General features: G+C 37.7%; 1 protein-coding gene across 8 annotated transcripts in view; it reads left to right on the top strand.

Moving 5' to 3' along the window:
• MTMR3 (myotubularin related protein 3) overlaps positions 1-23,461 on the top strand; it is a 174,617-nt gene that overhangs the window by 85,787 nt on the left and 65,369 nt on the right. For all 8 annotated transcript variants that reach the window (XM_074294259.1, XM_074294268.1, XM_074294314.1 and 5 more), the window contains exon 2: positions 8,981-9,048. The gene's annotated coding sequence lies outside the window, so the exon portion shown is untranslated. The remainder of the gene's footprint in view (positions 1-8,980; positions 9,049-23,461) is intronic.

Here is a 23,461-nt window from a genome sequence, read left to right as displayed (position 1 = left end):
GCTTGTAAACAAATAATGAACTGCACCAGTGGAACAGGAGGGATAAAATTACACTTTGTGAGTTTGGGGTCATTGTCTATTTAAATAGAGCTTTTACTGTTAGAATGAGTGCTCATCCAACCTTTTTTCCATCAAAGCAATTCTCCACACAATGTTTATAAAAATTTTCCAAGAATCCTGACTAGAACTCAGTTTTGTTGATATCTTTGACTAACTCTTTGGAGTTTCTTTAGGGAACTAGTTGGCTGTGCAGAGGGGAGGAAATGATAAAAATTTCTGCTGCTTATCTGTGCCCCACAGCTGAGCAAAGGAATGCTAATGAATTTATCTCAGTTGAGTTTCCAAAACTCCCCAAGCTGAGTTCAGTGTCTCAAAAAAAGGGAATAGGATGGGCATGGAGGTGATGATAATTTCATTTCCTTTGTCTGTTCTGGAGCTCTTATAGAACTAAGATGCTTCATTGATTTTTTTTTTTTTTTTTTTTTTTTTTTTTTTTTTTTTTTTTTTTTTTTTTTGGTGGGGGTGTTAGAAGTAAGGGGAGAGGACACACTTTTGAAATATAGTTGGAGTTGAAAAAATGGTACCCACTAAATGTGATTGACATCTAACCTAATAAGAACATGCCAGCTGGTTCTAGAGCATTATTTGACTGTGCTGTATGGTTCATCTGCCCTGTCTAGTTGGTTTTTAAATAAGCCCACTAGTAAAGATTTTCAAATCGGAACCAGGCACTCCAAAGTATATTTGTCTCAAACTTTTTGAATCTTTTGAATGATTCCTCATTATTTACAGAGTAAAGGCCAGGTCCTTTGGCTCTGCATTTTGAGACCTCTTCAGTGTGGTCTAACCTACTTGTCCACTTTTTCTTCCTAGCGTATACACATCCTCTGTTCTAGTTGGATTATTGGCTGTATTCCTTCCTGCTCCCGCCTCCATGGTTTGTGTCACTTTACCTTTTGATGCTGCTGTTTCTGCTACCCAGAGTCTTGTTCTCTTCCCTCCCTGACTCCCCTTCTTACCTGTTTCTCAGACCCAGTGGAAACATAGTTTCTTTCAAAAAGCCCTTCACTATTCTCCTTCAGCTAAAAGGGATGTCTCCTGCTCTGAAATACCATTTTATATATACATATATATTATATGTATATGCATGCAAACCTTAAAAGCATTGTCTCTATATGTTGGATATTATAATTATTCTTGATGTTTTGTTCACCTACTTAAGAATCCCTCTGTGCCTCATATTGGGATGTGCCCAGTCTTGTTCTGCAGATTAGATGGAGCCTGCAAATTATTTTACTTGCTGCTCCCATCCATCACTTGTACTTCAGTGACTTGAAGCAAGTCCTTTAGCTTCTCAGGGCTCCAGAGTCTTTTGTATCTTTTTGCTAGTGATAGCTGTCAATCTGGAGGACAGTAGCATTAGCCTTCTAACTGATTTTTTTCCTCTACTTCCTTTCTCTTTCCCTCTTGTGGTTATGAAATAATCATGTCATAGCTCGGCAGATTCAAATTTCTTTTTTTTTTTTTTTTCTTTTTTTTCTCTTCTTCTGAGGCACTTCCGGTTAAGTGACTTGCCAGGGTCACACAGCTCGGAAGTGTTAAGTGTCTGAGACCAGATTTGAACTTGGATCTTTCTGACTTCAGGGCTGGTGCTCTATCCACTGCGACATCTAGCTGTCCCCAGACTCAAATTTCTAAGTCACGTTTTCAACTTGTCTTTCAAGCCCTTACTATTCAAAAATTTTCAGTAGTTTTAGGATCTCAGAATATAAAGCCCAAAGATCTAAGCTTCTTTTATAGCTTTGTATCCAATGGCTTACTTTCTCCCTTTCCTTCCAAATTTACCTTCTTACTATTTTGCTTAAAGTCTTTCTTGGCTAATCTATATTCAGGAAGATGTACAACTGTGAGGGCCCTCAGGGGACAACGAGTGGTCTCAAATCTGATTAATTATACTTCCATAACAAGTTATAATTGAACCTTTACTTGAAGACTTCCAGTAACAGGACTCCACTGCCCCTGGAAGCGATCCATGACATTTTGGGACAGCTCTAAAATTAAAAAATTATATATCTTATATTAATCTAGACTCTAGTCTAATACCATTGTCCCTATTCTGTCCCCTGAAGCCAAAAAGAACAATCAAATCCCTCTTCCATATGCTGCTTTTTCATAATCATATACTGAGAAGGGAAATGGAAATGGGCAGTGGGAGCATTCTGTAATTTGTCAATGCTTGTGAACCAGTATTTATTAAGCATCTGGCTTAATGTGTGGCTGGTACTGTGCTAAGTGCTGGGTATTTATGGAAAAACAAAAACTGGGACCTGACCAAAGGGAACTCATGAACTGATGGAAGAGACTTCAAGCAACTATGTATAGAAACGCTACAGTCAAGGCTCAGCTTTCGCAGGGGTAGTGATTCTAGAAAATGGTGCATCTTATAATCACCAAAAACTAATCTTTTGCTAAGATTGCTGAAAATAGTTTTCTGCATATAGTTCTCTTTTCTCAATAATACTTTATTTTTCCAAATACATGTAAAGAGTTTTCAATATTCATTTTTGTAAGATTTTTGTATTCCAAATTTTTTCTTCTCTTTTCCCTTCCCCAAGACAGCAAGCAATCTGATATAGGTTATACATGTTCAATACTTGTAAGCATATTTCTATGTTGGTCATGTTATACAAGAAAAAAAAAATCAGACCAAAAGAGAACCAGGAGGAAAAAAAAGGAAAAAAAAAAAAAATGAAAATAGTGAACTTGGCAGCCTGCCATCTCTAAAAATTTTTTTAGCTTTGGATGAGCACTTTCCCCTGTGAAAAGCACGTGCCTCAGGGCAAGTAGTCCCAGGTGTGCTCTGAGCATGGACAGGGAGCCAGGGCAGGAAGTTCATTGGAGGTGGGAGGCTCTCTAGTCTGGCCCCTGCTTAAGAGAGCAGCACGTTCTGTAGTAGATTCCTGGACATTTTTGCAAGTACTTTCCTGCTTTTTGGAGATACAAACTCTTGGGTATCACATCTCGTTTTTTTGTTTTTGTTTTTGGTTTTTTTTTTTTTTTTCCCTTTACTGCACATACCTGTGAATGTGCTCGATTGTCAACACAAAAACGAGGTGTCTCATAATAAAATAACATGAATGCCTGAAGTTGAGAAGTCTCACAGGCAAGTGTTGAGGATTGACTATATTGTTTAGTTTCAGTCACGTTGACTCTGCCTAGATACTGGAGTGAATTGCCATTTCCTTCTTTAGCCCATTTTACAGATGAAGAGATCAAGGCGAACAGGGTGAAATGACTTGCTCAGGGTCACACAGCTTGGAAGTGTCATGAAGAGGAGCTACCTGATCCCCCTAATTCAGCGTTCTATCCGTTGCGCCACCTCAGTTACAGAATGAAGGCAGTAGCATTAATGGGGCTCGGGGAAGGTTTCTTGTAGTAGGTGGAAATTGAAGCTGACATTTGCGGGAAGCTGAGGGACCCTAAGAGATGGAGATAGGGAGAAAGGAAGCTGATCAGAGCTGAACAAGAAAAGAACAGAGACTAAACCTGGAGAGTGCTGGAGCCAGTTTATACTGGCTTCTCTGGTTGTTAAATTTTCATAAAGCACAAGCATTCACCTGTTGGAAATTGCAAGTGTCATAAATCAGGACTTGATTTCTTATTTTATTGCTTGTCTGGGTTTAAAAAAGTGATGGTAGTAAACATGCAGAATGTGTGTAATGTGAAAATGTAAAACAGGTTTCTGTTTTCCCCAGAAAAATGAGGGAATGTCTATGCTAAATACTTGGTACTTAATCTTGTCTTGCCTGTATAGTATTTCCTGTATTCAATTTTCATGTCACTTCTCACCTGTTTGTGCCTCTCAATAATATTTTAATCTTCTATAGGTCAGGGACAGTGTCTTTAAGTGTCTTTGTATGGCCAGAGCATGTAGCACAAGGTGGAAAGAAATATGGATTTTACATTTTAATCCAATAAGAATTAAGTTCCTTCTATGTTTAGAACAATTCATTAGGGGCAGGTACATGAAACCATTATGGAGGGGATGAGATTATGCTTGGCGGATGAGATTTCCACACAAGATACTGGAGAAGGATAGTGAAATATCAAGTCTGTGGGATGGCAAATAGTCGGTTTGTCTATAAAAGAGTGCACAAAAGACTAATGAGAAATAAACTTGGAAAGTTAACTGGTGCCAAATAGTGAAGGGGTTTAAATGCCTCACTGTTGATGCTTGATCCAGGGGCAGTAGAAGCTTCTTGAGTGCAGGAGTGATGGTCAGACGGGTGCTTTACGAATGTGTTTGCATAGTAGGAAACTTCTAGGGGTTGATAGGTGAGTCTGTCAGGAAAGCTTGGTCCCACATATAGGGAATTTCTTTTATACTTGAGTGCTTTTGTGATTTCACTGAAGAAGGGATTCTATCTTTTGCCCCATTAATGCCTTTTGATCCTGGGTGTTCTTCCATGACTTACCAGAAGATCTTGCCAATGTGGTAGAAGTCTTCCACCCACTCCGTGTGTTCTCCTAGTATAATTTGTAAGATCAGATTTTAATCAGGTTATATTTTAATAACTTTCACCACAAGGTGATGGGGGAAAGAGCTGTGGCCTGGGAGTCCGAAAAGGTGTTTTTGTCTCTGTACCCACTACATCTATGGCCCTGAAAGTCCCTTGATCTCCCAGAGTTTCAAATTCTTCACTGATAACACTGAAGAGGGCTGGGAACCCAAGGCTCTAACTGGCCACAGGAGCTCTATAGCCTTCATTTAAGAAGGCACTGAGCCTCTGGTGCTGTTTAATTATCTGTCAGTCTGCAAACACTTAAGTTCTTACTGTATGCTATGTATTACTTTAACTTGGGGAGACAGGAAAGCAGAGAAAGCTCCTCCTGGGGTGTGTCTCTGTGTGTCTCTGTGTCTCACACACACGCTCACAAGCTGTACACAGAGGGAAGGTCACCAGCAGCCACAGAGGGAAACCAGTGTAAAGGGCAGTGGCAGTGGAGGAAGAAGTTGGGTTGGGAAGGCTTTGAAATGAGAACTTTGGGAGCCATTGGAAGTCCGAGAAAGGGTGTGGGTGTTTATGTGTATGACAGACATTCAGAGACTTGGTTAGACTAGGGTTAGAAATATAGATCCGGGATTTATCTGTATGGAGATAGTCATTGAATCCTTGGAAGGAGAATAGAAGAGGAGCCAAGATAAAGCCTTAGGTTAGCCAGTGAACTGGCAGTGGTCAGCCTGTTGAGATGAGGGAGCGTTCTCAAGGAGTGTAGGCTCTGCAGTTTCAAATGCTCTTATTTTCTGTTGGTTACTTCCATTTGATCCTGTCTGTATTCTGTTGGCATGTTTACTTTCTCTCAACACTGGTAGCTCCTCCAGGGCAGTGGCTATTTCTTAAATATTGACTGACTCATCAAAAAGGGTAAAAAGGAGGCCATTCACTTGAGTGTCTAAGAGATCATTGGTAACTTTGGAGACAGCAGTTTTCATTGAGTGAGATGATCTATAAACTTCCTTCCAGTTCTCTTTACTTTTTTTTTTTTTTTTTTTTCTGTTGATTCTAAAGTCTCTTGCAAGTCTGACATTCTGTAACCATGTGTCTAGGTAACTCATTCCCTTTTCCTGAAGCTGCAAATTTGGAAGCCTTTTGAAATTTTGGAGTCTACAACTATCAAATAGTAGTACGTTTTTAGAAAAAAAGATTCCATAAAATAAAAATTCAAGGGGAAATGGTTACTTGTGACCTTGTTCAAAAGGATTGAAGACCCCAGGAGATGATAGTACAGATATCAGATTTGAGCTGTCTTGCAGGGAGTCTGTGGGCAGAGTTAGAAAGGAGAGCGTTCCAGGCCACAACACTGGCACCATTAGAGTGAAAAACATCTTAAGAGGAGCATATGGAAGATGGGGCTCCACAGGGGCCATAGAGAAGCATATTCAAAGGAACAGCTTGACTTGTGGATGAAAAAGAGCTAAACTAAAGGCTCCTGGAAAACTTGAACTAGGAGGGAATATGAAAAAACAGGAGGTGGGGTGGAGGGGATTGGGGAAGCTTCACAAAGAAATTTGACTCCTGAGCTGAGCCTTTAAGGAGGAGACAAATTTTAATTACCCCCCCCCCTCCCCATATTCACACAACACAAAAAAAAGCACCAGCAGCTTTTCGGCTCTTAATATCATCAGTTTCATTTCCTAGTCTGATCCTCCATCCTTCCCTTACTCAGGGAGCTGACTTTAGTACTTGGGGGGGGGCGGGGAATGAAAAGAAAGAGAGGGGAGAAAACCAGGTTTGCAAAACTAGCCAGCTCCCACTCAGTCTGATCTTTACACTGGTCTCTACAGGGAAGGGAGGCAAGTATTGTTTTCTCCTTTCTTCTGTGGGGCCAAGCCTGATCATGAACATCCCAGAGTATTGTTTATTGTGCTGCTGCTGCTTGTTCTTTCTATTAATGTTGTTTAATCATTGTCTTCATTGTTTTCTTGGTTCAGCTTTCTTTGCAGTGCATCAGTTCATATCAGTTTTCCCATGCTTCCCTGAATCCTTTGAATATGTTAAACTGATGATGCATTCATTAGCATGTTGGCAATATTCGTTTACATTTGTGTCCCATGGTTTGTTTTATATTTTTACACACACACACACACACACACACACACACACACACACACACTTGAGTATCTGCTTTGTTTCCAGTTTGTGGCTACCACAAGTATTATGATTAGATAATTGTGGTATCTCTAGGAAATTTCTGCCTTACACTTTATTATGGGGTCTCCCAGAGCCTTTGGATCAAAGGGTATAGGCATTATTTTTATCCCTTTTTTGATATAATTCCAAAATGATTTCAAAAACAGTTGGGCTAATTACAGCCCCACCAACAGTATATGAGTTGCTGGGAGTGGTCAGCCTGTAGAAATGAGGACTTTCTTCCCAAGGAGCGTAGGCTCAGCAATTTCAAATGCTCTTTTATTTTTGGTTGGCTACTTCCATTTGATCCTGTCTGTATTCTGTTGGCATGTTTACTTTCTCACTTACACTGGTAGCTCCTCCTTTACCCAAGAAAGGGATTTAAATAGCCAGAAAGGAGAGAGGGAACATATTTCCAATGATTATATTTAGCTGCAAAAGAACTAATTCCCTAATTATGGGAATGTATGTTCTGTCAATTTGACTGCCTCTAAAGTTTTACTATATCCTTTATACAAGCTTACTTCATGTGACTTCAGATATTTCACCATGTTCTTGTTGGCCCAGTGGATTGAACTCTGAAGGGAATCTCTGAATCTCTGAAGGGAAAGCAGTTAAGTTCTTTTGTGCCTGAATTGGAGCATACTTGATGCAAGAATTACTTTATTTCCATGATTCAGGCCAATTCCAATAGATTTGTGATGGAGAGAACCTTCTGCATCCAGAAGGAAAGCTGTGGGGACTGAATGTGGATCACAACATAGTATTTTCACCTTTTTTGTTGTTTGATTGCTTTTTGTTTTCTTTCATTTTTCTTCCTTTTTGATCTGATTTTTCTTGTGCAGCATGATAATTATGGAAATATATATAGAAGAATTATACATGTTTAACATATTGCTGTCTAAGGGGGAAGGGAGGGAGAAAAATTTGGAACACAAGATTTTGCAAGGGTGAATGTTAAACTATGCATATATTTTGAAAACAAAAAGCTAAAAAAAAAAATTCATTGTATTTCACCTTTAAAGACCTTTAGACTGAGTCTTTTAAATAAAAGGTTAGATAACCCTTAGTAAAATCAAACAATGTATAAATAAGTCCTTAAACTAAAAGACTAAGGCTGTTAGCTGTGACCTTAAATAATCTGAAAAATAAGGGTTCATCTACACATTAAAGAAGATAGGGTGATAGTACTCTCTATACTAGTCTCTATTGAGACAAATAATTTTAATGTGTTGGGTTTAACATTTTTTTGGCTTTTAATACTAATACCATAGACCTTTCTCCTTCTTTCTCTGGGCCTGTTTCTTTAGTTGGATGAAGGTTTTTACTATACCTCCAAGCTCTCTAATTTTAACATTCTCTGAGCCTAGGGCTCCAGTTTCTGAAAGTTATATTGATACTTAGCAATTTTTATTCCAGGACAACAAAATGTTCTCAATAGCTGATAGATTATTTTTGTCATTATCACCATCATTATATACATTATTATTCTTGTTGAAGAGATTTCATATGTACCAGGAATGATAGATATGAAATTGATTGGAGAGAGCAGTTGATTGAAAGAAATTATGATGAAAATAGCATAATGGAGATTCACTTCTGACATGGAGAAAGTTACAAGCCATCCTATCACACATCACAAAGGAGTGCTATGCATTATATGAATTGAAAGGTGTTAGCAGAAAAAGGGCAATGTTTTAATAGAGAACGATCCACAATGTCTAGAGAAGACAGGGACATGACATTTTGGTGCCCAACGTGGGGCAAGGACTGATTCTGAGCCCTTCAGAGGGAGCTAGCCCGGACTTTACAGGATTCAGCAGCCTAAAAGAGCTAACTATAACAAGGAGACACCATACGATAGGACATCACAGTGGACATCTGTACCTTTCGAGGATCTTTTATAGGGGCAATATAATCTGGAGACCCCCACCTGGGGGGAGATGGTAATGGGAAGTCTACTTTTGGAACAAAAGACCTATTTTAGAATAAAAGGCTTACTTAAGGCTGGCCTTATCTGTGCCTTTCCTATTTGTCCCTAGGAATAATCCTGTCGGTGCTTCAGGCTTTCTCTGCTAACACCCACCTTGCTACCCAAAACCTCCTCATCTCTTGTAATCTTTATCATGATAAAGATGATCTTATGCTGGTATGTTTTAAACACTTAATGAGTGTCATCAGACTAATATCTTAATTTGTGGTAAAAGCTATATTGTTACAGGTATTTGAAATAGCTTAATTTTTGCTTAAGATTTTTAGATTTTACAAATGTGGTTTTTCTTTTGTAGGTTTCAATGTGAACTGTATTAACAGAAAAAAGTTCTTTGAAAAATTATTGACAAAGAATCTACATTTGGTAAGTGCATTCTTTTTTCTGCTTTCCCTTATTGTGTTGACTAAAGAACTATATCAAAGCAGGAGAGAAAAATTTTAAAATAACTTTAAAAAATTTAACCAGGGCAATATTCACTTTTCTATTTTAGGAAATAATACTTGGAAAGTTTTTATTGTCTTCTATTTTTTATTTATTTTATTTATAATCATTTTTCCCTAGAATCTTTTCTATATATTCCATATATATATTTGTAGATAGAATAATAGCCCATAAAACAAATAGTATTTTTTAACAACTCCTCTCCAAAAGAAAAAGGAAAGGGAAAAAAATTAGAACAATTGATCAATACCATGAAAAGTCTGAAAACATGTGTAGGGTATTATACCTATGTCTCTTTTCATCTCTTTAAAAAGATGGGTTAGAGGTATCTTCTCATTATTTCTTTATTTGAGTCCTATTCGAACTTTATTAGTTTTGTTGCTTTATTTTGCTAGTTTTAAATTTTTGTTCTAGACCTGTAAGAAGTCACCAATGTGAAAAAGCCCTCCATGAATACAGCCAGGTATCGAGAATGATTATAGGTGATCACTGGTGTGTGTATATGCAGCTGACCTCTCCTAGCAGAGGAAGACTAGTGGAAAGGACTCTGAAGTCCCAAGAGTAGGGCCCCTTCTCAGATATTGACTACCTGTGTGACTTTAGACTATCTCTTACTGTTCTGGGCCTCTCTTCCCCCCCCCCCCCCCCCCCCTTTGTCATGCGGAGTTGGATGAGCTGGTTTCTAGAGTCCCTTCCAACTCTAGATCCAGAAGCCTGTGATACTGCCAACTCCCAAGTCCATACTTTCCCAGGCTTTTATTCATGTCTACAATGATAATTTATTTAAATGTGATTACTGACTCTCAAGGTTGTAATGAGGCCAGTCTATACCTAAGCAGGAATTCTACCCAATGATTCTCCACCAAACCGCCTAGCCTTGAGGAAGACCTACAACCAGGGGTAATTCCCTACCTCCTCACTTTTTCTTTTGTATCCCTGTTAGTCACTTAGTATTTATTAAGGGACTATAGTGTGCCAGGAACTCTGCTAAGATGCAGAGAAAGGCAGAAAACTCCCTTATGTCCTTCACTTTTGTTTTCTTTTATATTATCATGGTAATTATGTAAGTTTTGCAAGTTTCACTTTGTATCTGTTTGATTCTGAATTCTCATATTTGGAAGAATATAATACTCTGTTCATATTAATGTTTTAATTTGTTCAGCTATTCCCTAATTGATAGGCACTCAGTTTTGTGTTGATATGAATATTTTTCTCTCTATGGGACCTTTCCCTCCATAATCTTGTTAGGGCATATTTCTGGAGCAACATGTTAGTAGCTTTTCTAGTTTTGTTCCAAGGGCCATCCTGGAATTGTTGCATTAATTCTTCATCCTACCAACATTAGTAGGCCTCTTTTCAGTCTGTCTTTCTTAATGCTGATCTTTTTTAGTTTTGTCAGCATAATGAGCATGATTTGTTTTAACTTTTTTCTTTTTGGATTTGGATCATTCTTTCATACAGCTGTTAATAGTTTGCATTTCTTTTGAAAATTGCCTCTGCATCTGTTTACCACTTCACTATTGAGGGAGGGAGCAGCAAGCAGTTTTGCTTTTCTTTGTGTTGTCATCACTTTCCCTTCCACTCCAAGCAGAAAGGCTGCCCCTTCCCTCACATTCCCCAAAGAAGCTTAAAAACCAACTTCCCCACAAACCCGTTTTCTTATTGTTTATTTCCTTTACCACCCAATTTGGTTCCTTGGGCCATGGCTTGGTAGTCATCTGCTATCATTTCTATTTGCTTCTATTAACCTTCTGGACATGTGTGAAACTTGATGGTTCCATAGCATTTTAAGGTTTTCCTCAAAATGACATAAATGAGGATAACTGAATTTCTGACATTTTAATTGCCTTATATATGCTTGCTAGTCAATATGTAAGAGGAGACTTGATCTCCTCAAGTCTCCCGAAAATTTAGTGCACCATCTATTGAGCCATGCTGCCTCTAACACAGTTCTGTGATAGCGATGGTAACATTCTTCCTTTGTGTTCCCTATAAAATCTTGCAGATAGCCCTTCATAAATCCTTGTGAATGATTAAAAATGTGGAGTTTGAATCCTATTTTAATTACAATCTTATGATGATCATATGTGAAACATAATTCTTTTGTTAAACATAAGGAATTTTTATCTGTTTTTGTTTGGAAAATGTTTTCTATGTTAATTTTAATCGGGGAACCACACACATGACTTTAGTATTTGTATATGTTTCATTCTTAGCTATTAAGTAGTTACCTTTTATAGTAGAACAAGAAATCGAGGTCTGATGATTATATTTGCTGGTTCATTTGTCATGTTGTGGAGATTAGTCCTTGTTCTGCCTTTAGCACTTGAATCACTCCCTTTTCTATCAAACTCTTCCTGTTCTTAATAGATCAGTATTTTGGGACCTGAAAAAGCCCTAAATTTGGTTTTGTCATCTATTGGTGGTTTTGAGATAAATAGTTGCTGATTTGGTGGGGGGGAGGGGGGAGATATTTGATTGGGGCAGCTAAGTGATACTATAGCAGAGCACTAGCCGAGGACCTGAATACGAATTTGACTTCATTCACTTAATGTGTGACCCTGGGCAAGTCATTTAAACCCAATTGCCTCACAAAACAACAACAAAGAAAAAAGAATTGATTTTGTGGATTTCATTGATTTACCAAAACTTGTTCATAGTTCTAGTAGATTTTTTTTAAAAATGTGTTTTGTTTTGTTTTTTATCATGAATAAGTACTATTGTATTTATTGTACTGTACAGTAGACTATAAATACTATTGTACGATTCAGGTAGAGTTGCTTTCTTTAAATAATGAAAGAGATATTATCTTCATTTCTAAGACCATATTTTCCCATTTCTCCTTCCCAGAGAGCCATTCTTTAAAATTAAAAAATGAATCAGAAAAAGCAACCTGTGTATTGGCCAGATCTGATATCTGAAGTATTCTATCTACCTCCCACTTCTTTGAGAGGAACAAGAGGCCCATTCTGTCTTCTCTGCTTTGGGCCAGGATTTATACCTTGCAGAGTATTTGGTTTCCTGTGCACGGTGTGTACTACTTATGTTATCAATGTTCTTATTTTTATAGCTCCACTTCCCCAGGCCTTCCCATGCTCCTCTGTTTCTTTAGAAGTATCATTTCCTTAGAGTCGAGCTTCTTAAACTTGACTCTAAAATAGAATCTCATTACTGAATGTAAGGATTGAAAAATTATGATTTAGCATTTAAAAAAAAAATCAGTAAATTGATTTGTATACCAATATATTTGGAGTCATGTCAAAATTTCCCAGGCAAAAAGGGATCAGAGGAAAAAGTTTAAGAAGCCCTGCCTTAGAGGGAATTAATAATACATTATGCTCATGTCCTGCAGTATGTTTAGTCATTTTTCAGTTAATGGGCATCTAAATTGTTTCTCCTTTGCTACTACAGAAAAGTAGTGATGTGAGTATTTTGGTCCATGGATAGATCTCAAGAAGTTCATGAGCTTGGAGGAGGGAAAGTTCCATTTTTATTTTTAATGACCTCTAACTGAAAGTTAACTTTTCCTTTAATTGTGAATGTAAACAGTGCATATTCTGAGAAGGGGGTCTATGCAGCCAGAGGGTTTAGGACACACACAAAAATACGAAGAACATGATTATCTGTATCTTTCCACCAAAACTTAATGAGATTTGGGCAGATGCTTTGCTAAAATAGCATTCTCTGAACCTACCGCTTAGCAAACCTGTCTAAAAAGGCAACAAGGTGAGTCTGGCACAGCCTGCCTTGGGTGGTTCCAGATTGACAAACAGATAAAATATTAGACAACACAATGGTGGCTGTAAACAGCCAATCAGCAAGCATTTATTAAGTGCTTTATATGTGCCAGAAATCGAGCTAAACCCCAGACGTGGGTTTCATTTTCTTTAGCTTTTGCTACACACAAGCTGCCTGCTCTAAGTTTGTGTTACATAGTAAGTAAGACTCTCCTAGGATTCTTTGAATAAGCTATCCTATCTATAGAAATTGAGTAATCCCTTTGTTTCTTTGTCTATACTTATTCCTTTATTTTCCTTGTCTTCTTGCAATAGCTGGCCTTTCTAGCATTACATCAGATAGCAGTGGTATTATTATAATAAACATCATCCTCTCCTTACTCCCCATCTTATTGGAGAGGACTCTGATTTAACACTTATGTAGAAGATCAGTTCTTAGGTTTAGATAGATACTACTTATATTAAGGAAAAATCTATTCATTCCTTTTTTTTACTTTTATAATTAGAAATAGGTATATTCTTAATAGTGCCATTCAGAATTATCCAAGAATTTGTTCATTTCTTTGTTTTCCATTTTGCTTATCTTTCTGTTAGATTTGCTCATCTCTGAGAGCCATAATTATTGTGTTAATATCTTTGTGGATTTTTTGTTTTCAAATGATTATGCTCTCTTAACTGGTAAAAAATCATTTATAAGAGGTTAGCACCTTTTTTAAGGTGGAAAATGGGGGTGATAGTACAATCTTATCTACTTGTTTTGATGTTAATTTATAGCTCAAATTTATATAACTCTATATGATCTGAAAAGTGCTTTCTTTCTCATAGAATCCTGTGAGGTAGGTATTAACCCCCATTTTACATATGAAGAAATTAAAGTGAGAAGAGCTATAAAGCTTGCCTATGATTATACAAATAGTGAGTATTAGAATTGTAATATAAATCTAGTTCTTCTTAGTCCACAATCTTTTTTCTACTACAGCTGTGTATGTTGCTTATTGAATTAGATTCTTCCCTCAAATTAGTATACCTAAGGTGGTATACGAATTTTTATACATACATGTTAGGATTACTAGGTGAGAACTCAGGTTGTCTGGACAGTGACAAGGTGAGAATTCAGGTTGACTTGACAGTTCTCTGGCTCAGACCTGTAAAGGGAGTTTACACCTTAGGAATCCTAGAAGGAGCAAGCTCATTGGTTGAAATGGTTCTTCCCAGAAGCCCTTGCATTATCCCACGCCCATTCTCTGGGAGGATAAGAGGCAACATTGGGCCTGGAGAGCAGATTGGACTGGGGAAGGACAAGGGCTGGAGGACAGCACTCCAGGAAGAGGAGAAGTCTCTGCATTACATCAGGCCTGATGGGGTTCTCTGCAGGAAGGGAAGTCACTTCTCTGGACAAGAGTTAACAGCAACTGCCTGGAGACAACGGTTCTCTTCAGGAAGAAGAATCTGTCTGAGAGATTTGAGTAGACACAGCAGATCTCTTCCCAGAGAGCGATCCGGCAGCTTCTGGAGACGACAGCTTGCTACACATACATACATACATACATACATACATACATACATACATACATACATACATACATACATACATACATACATACACTGGCATTATTTAATGCAAGGAAAATAGATTGTACTTTTTAAAAGGATTGTGCAGCAAAATATTTTAAAATTAAGGGTAGAATATAAAAGCCTCAGCCATTTATTCCTGACACATAAGTAGACACTTGATAAATGATTGCATATTGACTGAACTAAAAACTCCTCTTGTCTAGAAGAGTTTATCCCCAGATTATTCATGGATAACTATTTGAAGGACATCATGAGCATAATTATTTGCTGGACTTTTCCTATAGGGCCTTTCTTTTATTAACTCATCTTGGAGATTCATCTAGTGTTGATCATCAGATGTTGAAGTCTCTTTACCACTAATAAGGAATTGCAGAGTTCTTAAGCAGAAGAGGTTCATCAAACCTAGTTACCTCATTTAGTAAATTGATGCCCTTTGCTTTAGTCATGTTCTAAAATTCTGTCCATTCAACAATCCTTCCTTGTAACAACATTGTTAAGCAAAATGGACTAATCAAGTAGCTGAGTCTAAGAAAATCAGTGATATTCTTTCCTATATCCTCCTAACCCCTTCGTAAAAGAAGGAAATATTTCATCTTTTTTTTTTTTTTTTTTTTTAAATTATGATCAGACTATTAGTCATTCTCATTAATCCAAGATTGGGTACTTTGTAGTATTTTTTTTTCATACCTGCTACTACTATAGTGTTCTGCATGTTTCATTTTCCATCAGTTCATATAAGTCTTCCCTTGATTCTGTCTCTCTTCCTCCCCCCCTTTCCTTCTTCCTTTCTCCTTCCCTACCCCTCTTTTGCTTCTCCTCTCCTTTTTTCTTTTTGCAGTGCATCTAAGTCAGTATTCAGCTCAATATAATGAATAAATTGTTAGATTGAGTTAGGAAATCTAGGTTCACGTCACATTTATTTTTCTTTTCTTTCTTTTTTTTTTTTTTTTTTTTTTTTTTTTTTTTTTTTTAAGGCTGGGGTTAAATGACTTGCCCTGGGTCACACAGCTAGGAAATGTTAAGTGTCTGAGATCAGAGTTGAACTAGGGTCCTCCTGAATTCAAGGCTCGTGCTCTATCCACTGCGCCACCTAGCTGCCCCCCACATCACATTTCAAACAAATACTAGAACTTTCTCTTGGCCTTTAGTTCCTCATTTGTAAAATGAAAAGGTTAATTTGCCACATGACTCTAAGGTCGCCTTCCCTTTAATCTATGATCCCATGATCCTGTAGTGCTGTTCTATTACATTCCTATACCATTGCCTGACTAGCCAAACCTTAGTCAATAAGCATCTGCTTTGTTTATAGCTTTTACTGTTATAGGAAAGCATTTCTAGAAATATTTTGGTATATATGAAACCTTTTAATGCTTTTTACTCTCTTGGGATTCCTGGACCAAAGATTATGAATAGATAAATAGCTACTTAATTTCATTTGAAATTTTAGAATAAGAAAAGATATGGAGCTTATTGATTGAGTATATAATGGTCTCAATATTAATTGTCTGCAGGATATACCATAGAAATAGATTTCTCTTTCTCTCTCTCTCTCTCTCTCTCTCTCTCTCTCCTTTTTTTTTTTTTTTTTTTTTTTTTTTTTTTTTTTTTTAAAGCTTTTTATTTTCAAAATACATGCCTGGATAAGTTTTCAACATTGACCGTTGCAAAACCTTGTGTTCCAAATTCCACTCCCCCCCTTCTACATCCTCCCTTAGAAGGCAAGTAATCCAATATGTTAAATCTAACATACATATACACATTTATATAATCTTGTTGCATAAGAAAAATCGGAACAAAAAGGAAAAATGAGAGAAAATAAAATGCAAAAAACAACAACAATAAAAAGGGTAAAAATGCTATGTTGTGATTCATATTCGGTTCCCACAGGGCTCTCTCTGGGTATAGATGGCTCTCTTCATCACAAGGTTACTGGAACTAGCTTCAATAGAGATGAAGACTTCTGAATTTTAAAAATCAATTTTAAGTTTTAAAAGAAGTTTTTCCCATACCTCATTACTTTTAAGAAATTACTCTTTTACTACTACATAGAATTCCCAATACCCCTATTTTTGTCTGCCTGCATTTTTGATTTTTCACAGACTAATTATATACTATTTCAAAGTCAGATTCTTTTTGTACAGTAAAATAACTTTGGACATGTATACATATTGTATTTAATTTATACTTTAACATATATAACATATTGGTCAACCTGCCATCGGGGGAGGGTGATGGGGGGGGAAGGAGTAGAAAAATTGGAACAAAAGGCTTGGCAATTGTCAGTGCTGTAAAATTATCCATGCATATATCTTTTTAAAAAAAAAAGCTATTTTAAAAAATTTACTCTTTAGTAAATAAGCATAATCAAAAAAAAATAAATTCACATAGAAATGTCCAAAAGTATCTTTTTTTTTTTTTTTCCCCCGGAACCCTGAGTGCCCATCACCTTTCATGAGGTGGATATGCTTTTTTTATAACATGTCTTGACCTGAGTTCTTTTTTTTTTTTTTTTTTTTTTTAATTATTTAGGTAGCTATTTCCCACTTAAATGAAGAAATGTTTTAACTTATTTTCTTTTAAATTTTGAGTTCTAAATTCTTTCTTTTTTCTCTTCCCTTATCCCTTGAAGGCAAGCAATATGATAGATTATATATTTAAAATCATACAAAACATTTCTCTCTTGCAACATGAATAATATGGAACACACATACACACAAGTAAACGAAAGCATTTGATGTTCTCAGACTCCATTAATTCTCTTTGGAAGGTGGATAGCATTTTTTATCCATAACTCTTTTGAAATTGTTTTGGATCATTGTATTGATCAGAATAGTTGTTTCATAGCTAATCCTTGTATAGTATTGCCGTTATTGTGTACGTTCTCTTGCTTCTCATTTCATTTTGCCTCAGTTCATATAAGTTTTCACATGTTTTTCTGAGACCACTGTCCTCTTCCTTTCTTATAGTCAGTATGACAACTTAGACAGCCATTCTCTCATTGATGGGCATCCTCTCAATTTTCCAGTTTTTTGCCACCACATTAAAAAAAGCTACCATAAGTATTTTTGTATTTTTTGTATTTTTTTTTTTCTTTTTTTTTTTTTTTTTTTTTTATCTCTTTGGGATACAGACCTACTAGTGTTGTTGCTGGGCCAAAAGTTTTATAGCCTTTTTGGTCTAGTTCTAAATTGCTTTCCAGCGTTTCCAGAGTTTCCAGAACTCCATCAAAGGTCAAAAATGACCTCAGATATTTAACACTTAGTTGTGGAAGTGTGGACAAGTCACTTAACCCCAAATGTCTCACCCAAAAAAAGAAAAGAAAAGAAAGAGAGAAAATCATGTTTTCAACGAATCCAGTGATTTTTTTTTTTTTAATAGTGTCTCTTCTTGTTTTCCAGGTCAGATATTTTCCCCTTATCCCTTCCTCTTCTCTTTCCCCCTTCTTTTTCTTCCCCTTTCCCTTCCCCTGATTTTTCTTTAATATGGAATCATTGTTCACTGTTTGCTGTATTTCAGGGGACTCCATTGTTTGGGTAAGACTTAATCACTTTCTCTTCTAAGCTACTTCTGAGTCTTTTTCTAATTCTTTCCTCCAGAACTTTTCTCTTCTTGTTTTTTATCTCTTGCTTCATTTCTTTGAACTATTATTGTAACTTGTACAAAATTCATTTTTTTCCTTGACACTTTGTCTACAGTTAGAGAATTAACTCTCTCAAGACTAGGTTTCACATAATAGCTAGAGCTGGGACTTGATACTAGGGCTAAGCTTGCTCCTCCCTGAGTTTCCCTGGGTTCCTGTGCTCTCCCAACTCCACCAACCTCCCAGGGTTAGAGTTCCCCTACTTGTTTGAGATTCAGGCTCTTTAGACTGTCTCAGGATAGAATGCTGGGGTTCATTCTGGGGCCTGGGCTCCTGCCCTGCTTTCCCTAGTTCTAAAGCGCCTGCTTTGGATGTTTGGGCTCAGAGGGCTTTTTGGGAGGCCTGATGCTTCTGTTGCTCTCCACACACCATGCAGGCTTGTAACAGGTCTTTGGTCCCTTTTGTTCTACTACATGGCTGTTAACTTGTTGTCTTACCTTGACTCTAACCTTTGGCAGTCTCCTTTCTGATTGCTTGTGGGCTTCTGGTGGGTTTTTTTCTGTATTTCTCAAGTAAGAGAATCCACATACTGTGGTTTCTCATTAGAATTTTTGTTCACTATTTAGTTTGGTGTGTGCTTTAGGGTTTTTTTTTTTTTTTTTCTTCAGAATAACAGCAGTCCAATGATACTAACTTTGCAATTTCATGCTTCATCAATGCAATTTCACTCTTCATCCAACTCAGAGCAGTTTTTTCTGGATGTACCCATGGTAGGAAGACTGTTCCCTTAGCTCCACTTCTCAGCTTCCTTCTAGGTAGTAGCTAGTTGGCAATGTGAATAGAGCCTGAACCTAGAGTAAGAAAGACCCGAGTTTTCCTCAGACACTGACCATCTTATGTGATCCTGGGCAAGTCACTTAAACCTTTTTACCTCCGTTTCCTCATCTATAAAATGAGCTGGAGAAGAAAATAGCAAATCACTCTGGTATCTTTGTCAAAACTCCATCTAGGGACTGAAATTCATGAACAAATGTTTGAGTTAATTAATCAATTGTAGGAGATGTCAAACAACTAAATCAGCTCATCATCTTTTACTTTTTCAAAAGAATGGGAATTGTTTGTTCCAGTGTTTGTTGGATTTGTACCTGTGCTTTGTTTAGCAAGGATGGACCAGAATGAATGTCTGAGTGAATAATTGGAAAATAGTGGCCAGAGTTTTTCCTCTCTGCTAACAATAAAAGAAATGACTTCTGATTATAGCACTAATTGGTCAGTCACCTTGCAAATATGTTGAGTGCCTCAAATGTACTAGAGGCCAGGGGAGGAAGCTGGAGATTGATTTTTAGTTACAGGGAAGAATTCTTCTCAGGATTGTTAAAGACGATTATAAGAGTCTCACCGAGGGTAGAAGGTCTGGGTGGCCAGTGCATGGGGAGGATGATTGGTGGCAGGCCTTCTGGAGGCTGGATTATATCTGAAAATTCCCCTAAGGTCACTCCCAACCTGCTGGTTCCATAATATTTTGGATGCTCTAACTTTTGTTGTTGATCCATGAACTAATTTTCATATTTTCTATAAGCATTTCCTCATGCTTATAGTTGCCACTTGTTTACTCTCAATTTACAACTGCTTTGTATGCATTATCCCTTTCGGTCTCACACTGGCCTTGGGAGTTGAGCCAAGGTGGGATAGTGTACTTGGAGCGGTTAAGAGGTTCTCTCAAGCTCTTCCTGGGCTGCTGAGATGCTGGATAGAGGCTGCTGTGCCCAAACCAGAGCCCCTTCTTCCATGCAGCCTGACCTGGAATGTTGAGCAAATTGCTTTCCTGATTGTAGACAAAAAACCTCACACTGGCGCTCTTAGAACAGAGATTTTCTGTAAGATGCAGCTTGAAGTATATATGTTACTAGACCCCCAGGCAGCTGTTGCCTCATTAGGCATCTGTCTGTCAGAAGTCTATACAGACCAGTTGTCAGACTCAGACAAGCATTTCTTTAGCTACGAAGAAAGACTAGGTTAGAGAAGTCAATTTATGAGGGTTTGGGGTTTTAAATGAAGTGCCTAAAAGAGATTTGCTTCAATAATAGAAATCTTACTGTTAAGGTACTATAGTTACCTACAATGGATGGTTTGCCAGGCAACATGAGGGTCACGTCTGAGGATGGCTACACAGGTTGCATCATTCTCAGGTTTTTGAATGATTTAGGTAATAAAAGCAGCATCTTCCTTGGCTCCCACCTCTTAGCCTCCACTTGATGCATTTTTTGGCCCCAGCACCTCATGCTTGTTTTTATAGTTTTCTGCACCTTTTCCTTTTATTAAAAATAAATTTTTTTATTGATGTCTGTTTTTACAGCCTTAAAGTTTACAGCAAGGTCCTTCCCTGTCCCAGAATTCATCAATCCAAATTACAGTATTTTTTTTTTTTTTTTTGAAGACCAAGAGTAAAAATTTGATATAGCTGATCACTGCATTGTGAGTCTGAAAACATGTTCATTGTCTGACATCTGTTCACCTCCCAAGTCCATGAGGGGAAGATGGAGGGTGTCTTTTCATATCTCCTTATTTGACTCATGCATCAGCCTTATACTTTTGCTACTTTCATTTTTAATTTATTATGTGTGGTTCTTTCCATTTCCGTTGTAATCATTATGTGGTTTTTCTTTGCTCTAAAGACTTTACTCTGTATCAGTTCATATATACCTTTCTATTCTTCTTTGTATTCATTATACTTATTATTTGTTACAGCTCGGTCATGTTCTGTTATATTCACGTACCATAATTTGTTTAGCTGTCCCCCAAGCAATGGCCATTAACTTTGTTTCCAGTTCTTAGCTATCACAAAAAAATGCTGCTATCAGTATTTTAGTGTACTTCATATGGTAACTTTCTTATTAGTTGCTTCCTTGGAGAAATAAGCCCAGTAATGGAGTCTCTAGGTCAGCAGCTATAGACATTTTAGTCACTTTATTTGCATAATTACAAATTGATTTCCAAAATGGTTGTGCTGGTTCACAGATTAGTGTGTCTATCATCTCAAAAGCCTTGAAACATTAGTCTTTGCCAATTTTTGTCATCATTGTCTCTTTACAGGGTGAGACCTCATGATTGTTTCAATTTGCATTTTTCTCATTTGTGAATTGGAACGGTCTTTCATGTGGTTATTAGTTGTGTGCAGTTCTTCTTTAAACTTTGAAAAAAAACTTCTGGTGTATGCTGCAAGAACTGTTTCTTTCCACGTGAATCTAGCTTTTGTCCTAATGACACAGATTCTGTTGTGCTTTACATGCCATATTTTACTTGGTTGCCCACATGAATTTTATTTAATGAGTTGACATATTTATTGACATATTTTGACTTTCTCCATTATAACCCATTCTCTACTCAGCTGTCAAAATGATTTTTCCTAACTTACAGGTCTGAACATGTCATACACATACTCTAAATTCCCATGGTTTCCTATTACCTCCAGGATCAAATACAAAATGCTCTGTTTGGCATTGAAAGGCCTAATTAATGTAGCTCCCTCCTATATTTCTAGTCTTCCTACACCTTACTTCCTGACATGTACTCTTTGAGTGATGCTGGTCTTCCTTCCTCTCCTCGGCCCACAAGTATTTTATCACGTGCCAGCACTTAGATCTGGGGATAGAAAGAGGGGAAACCAGCTTCTGCCCTCAGTGAGTTCAGTCTTAATGGGGAAGACGGATGTTCAAATAGCTTGAAAATAATCAACCAAGAGAAGGAACTAATATTAAAGGGAATGAGAAGGGCTTCTTGTACAAGGTGGCATTTTGATGGAGACTGGAAGGAAACTGCAAGTGGAATTGAGGAGGAACATTTCTAGCCTAAGGGACAGGCTTAATAAGGAGAAAGTCAGGAGATGGACGATTGTGATGGGGAAAATGGGAAGGAGGCCTGTGTCAAGGTTTAGTGTAGGGAGCGGGTGGAGGAAGGTATAGAGGAAGGATTGGGTTATGATGGATCTTAATATCTAAAGAGAAGATTTTATATTGGATCATGGAGGCATTAGAGAACCGCTGGAGGTTTTGAGTTGGATCTGTGCTTTTAGGCATTTCATTTTGACATCTGAATGTGAGATGGGGAAGTGGGGTGAGACTTGAGGAAGAGACCAACCAGCAGGTTCTTTTTCAGGAGTGCAGGTGTGAGGTAGAGGGCAAGAGGAGAGAAGACATAATAAGCTACAAGGCTTGGCTGATTGGACGTCAGGAACGTGGTGAGAGTGCGTAAGGATGAGAATGACAATGAAGCTGAGAAAGCAGGTGTGACTGGGAGGATGGGCGTGCCCCTGAGAATCTGTGCCAAGTAGGAAAGAAGAATGTCAGAAGAGAGAATTGTGTTCATTTGGGGCATGTTGAATGGAAAATCAAACAAAACACTTATACTTAATAAACAGCAAGGACTTAGCCTGCTAGGGACCAGGAACTGTGCCATGCTCTGGATGGGGCAGGAGGCGGCAGAGAGGTGAGAATGAGATCCATCTATCCAGGAGTCTTATGCATTTACAAGATGACTGAATCCGTGGGAACGGATGAGATTGCCCAGTTATGTGCTGTAGAAAGAGAAGAGAACTCGGGACAGATGGCTCTGGGATATTCCCCCTGGATGAAGGTCTAGCAAAGGAAACTGAGAGAGAGGGAAGGTGAGGAGGGGAAGAGACGCTTTGGGAGATCAAGGAGGAAAACACTGCGACTAATTTCCTGTGGTATCTAGCATTGTCTGCCAACATTTATTTAGCAGATACTAAATGTCAGGGACTATGCTAAGTGCTAGGGATGCAGACAGACAAGACAGCCTCAGATTGCCCAAGGAACTCAGACTAATAAGAAACAACTCTGTGTAAATTGTGAGTAAACTGTCCAAACAGCTCTAGACAAGATAAACTGGAAATAACTGAGGAAAGGCAAGAACATGAAGGGAGCAGGAAAAGCTTCTTGCAGAAGGTTGGAGTTTAGCTGATAGAGAAGAAGAGGCAGAGAATTCTAGGCCTAAGAGAACCCCCCCTCCCCCCAAAAAATGCTTGGAGCCAGCAGTTGAAGTGCTGTGTACGAGAACCAGCAACAGAGGGTGTTACTGGATTGTAGAATGTGGTGGAGGCAAAGGTGTAAAAAACTGAAGAAATAGGTGGTGTCCAGTCCAGCACGGTTTTAGATTGGATCCTAGAGGTAATAGGGAGCCATTAGAATTAATTGAATAGACACAGGCAGTCATGTGCATATCAAAATATAAAGTGTACCTCTGAAATGAAATTGTTGAAATATATGCTGAAAAATTTATCCAGAATTCCCTAATTAAATTTTACATATTTATACTTATTCTAATTGAGAGGCAATATAGTGTAGTGGAACTTGAATCTGGAGTTTGAATCTTGCTTCAGACCTTTATTGCTTCTGTGATTATAGGAAAGTTACTGACTTGTCAG

The sequence above is a fragment of the Sminthopsis crassicaudata genome, chromosome 1, assembly GCF_048593235.1.
Source record: "Sminthopsis crassicaudata isolate SCR6 chromosome 1, ASM4859323v1, whole genome shotgun sequence".
NCBI lineage: Eukaryota > Metazoa > Chordata > Mammalia > Dasyuromorphia > Dasyuridae > Sminthopsis > Sminthopsis crassicaudata.
Note: the sequence above shows the minus strand (reverse complement) of the source record. Positions and strands in the feature narration are given on the sequence as shown.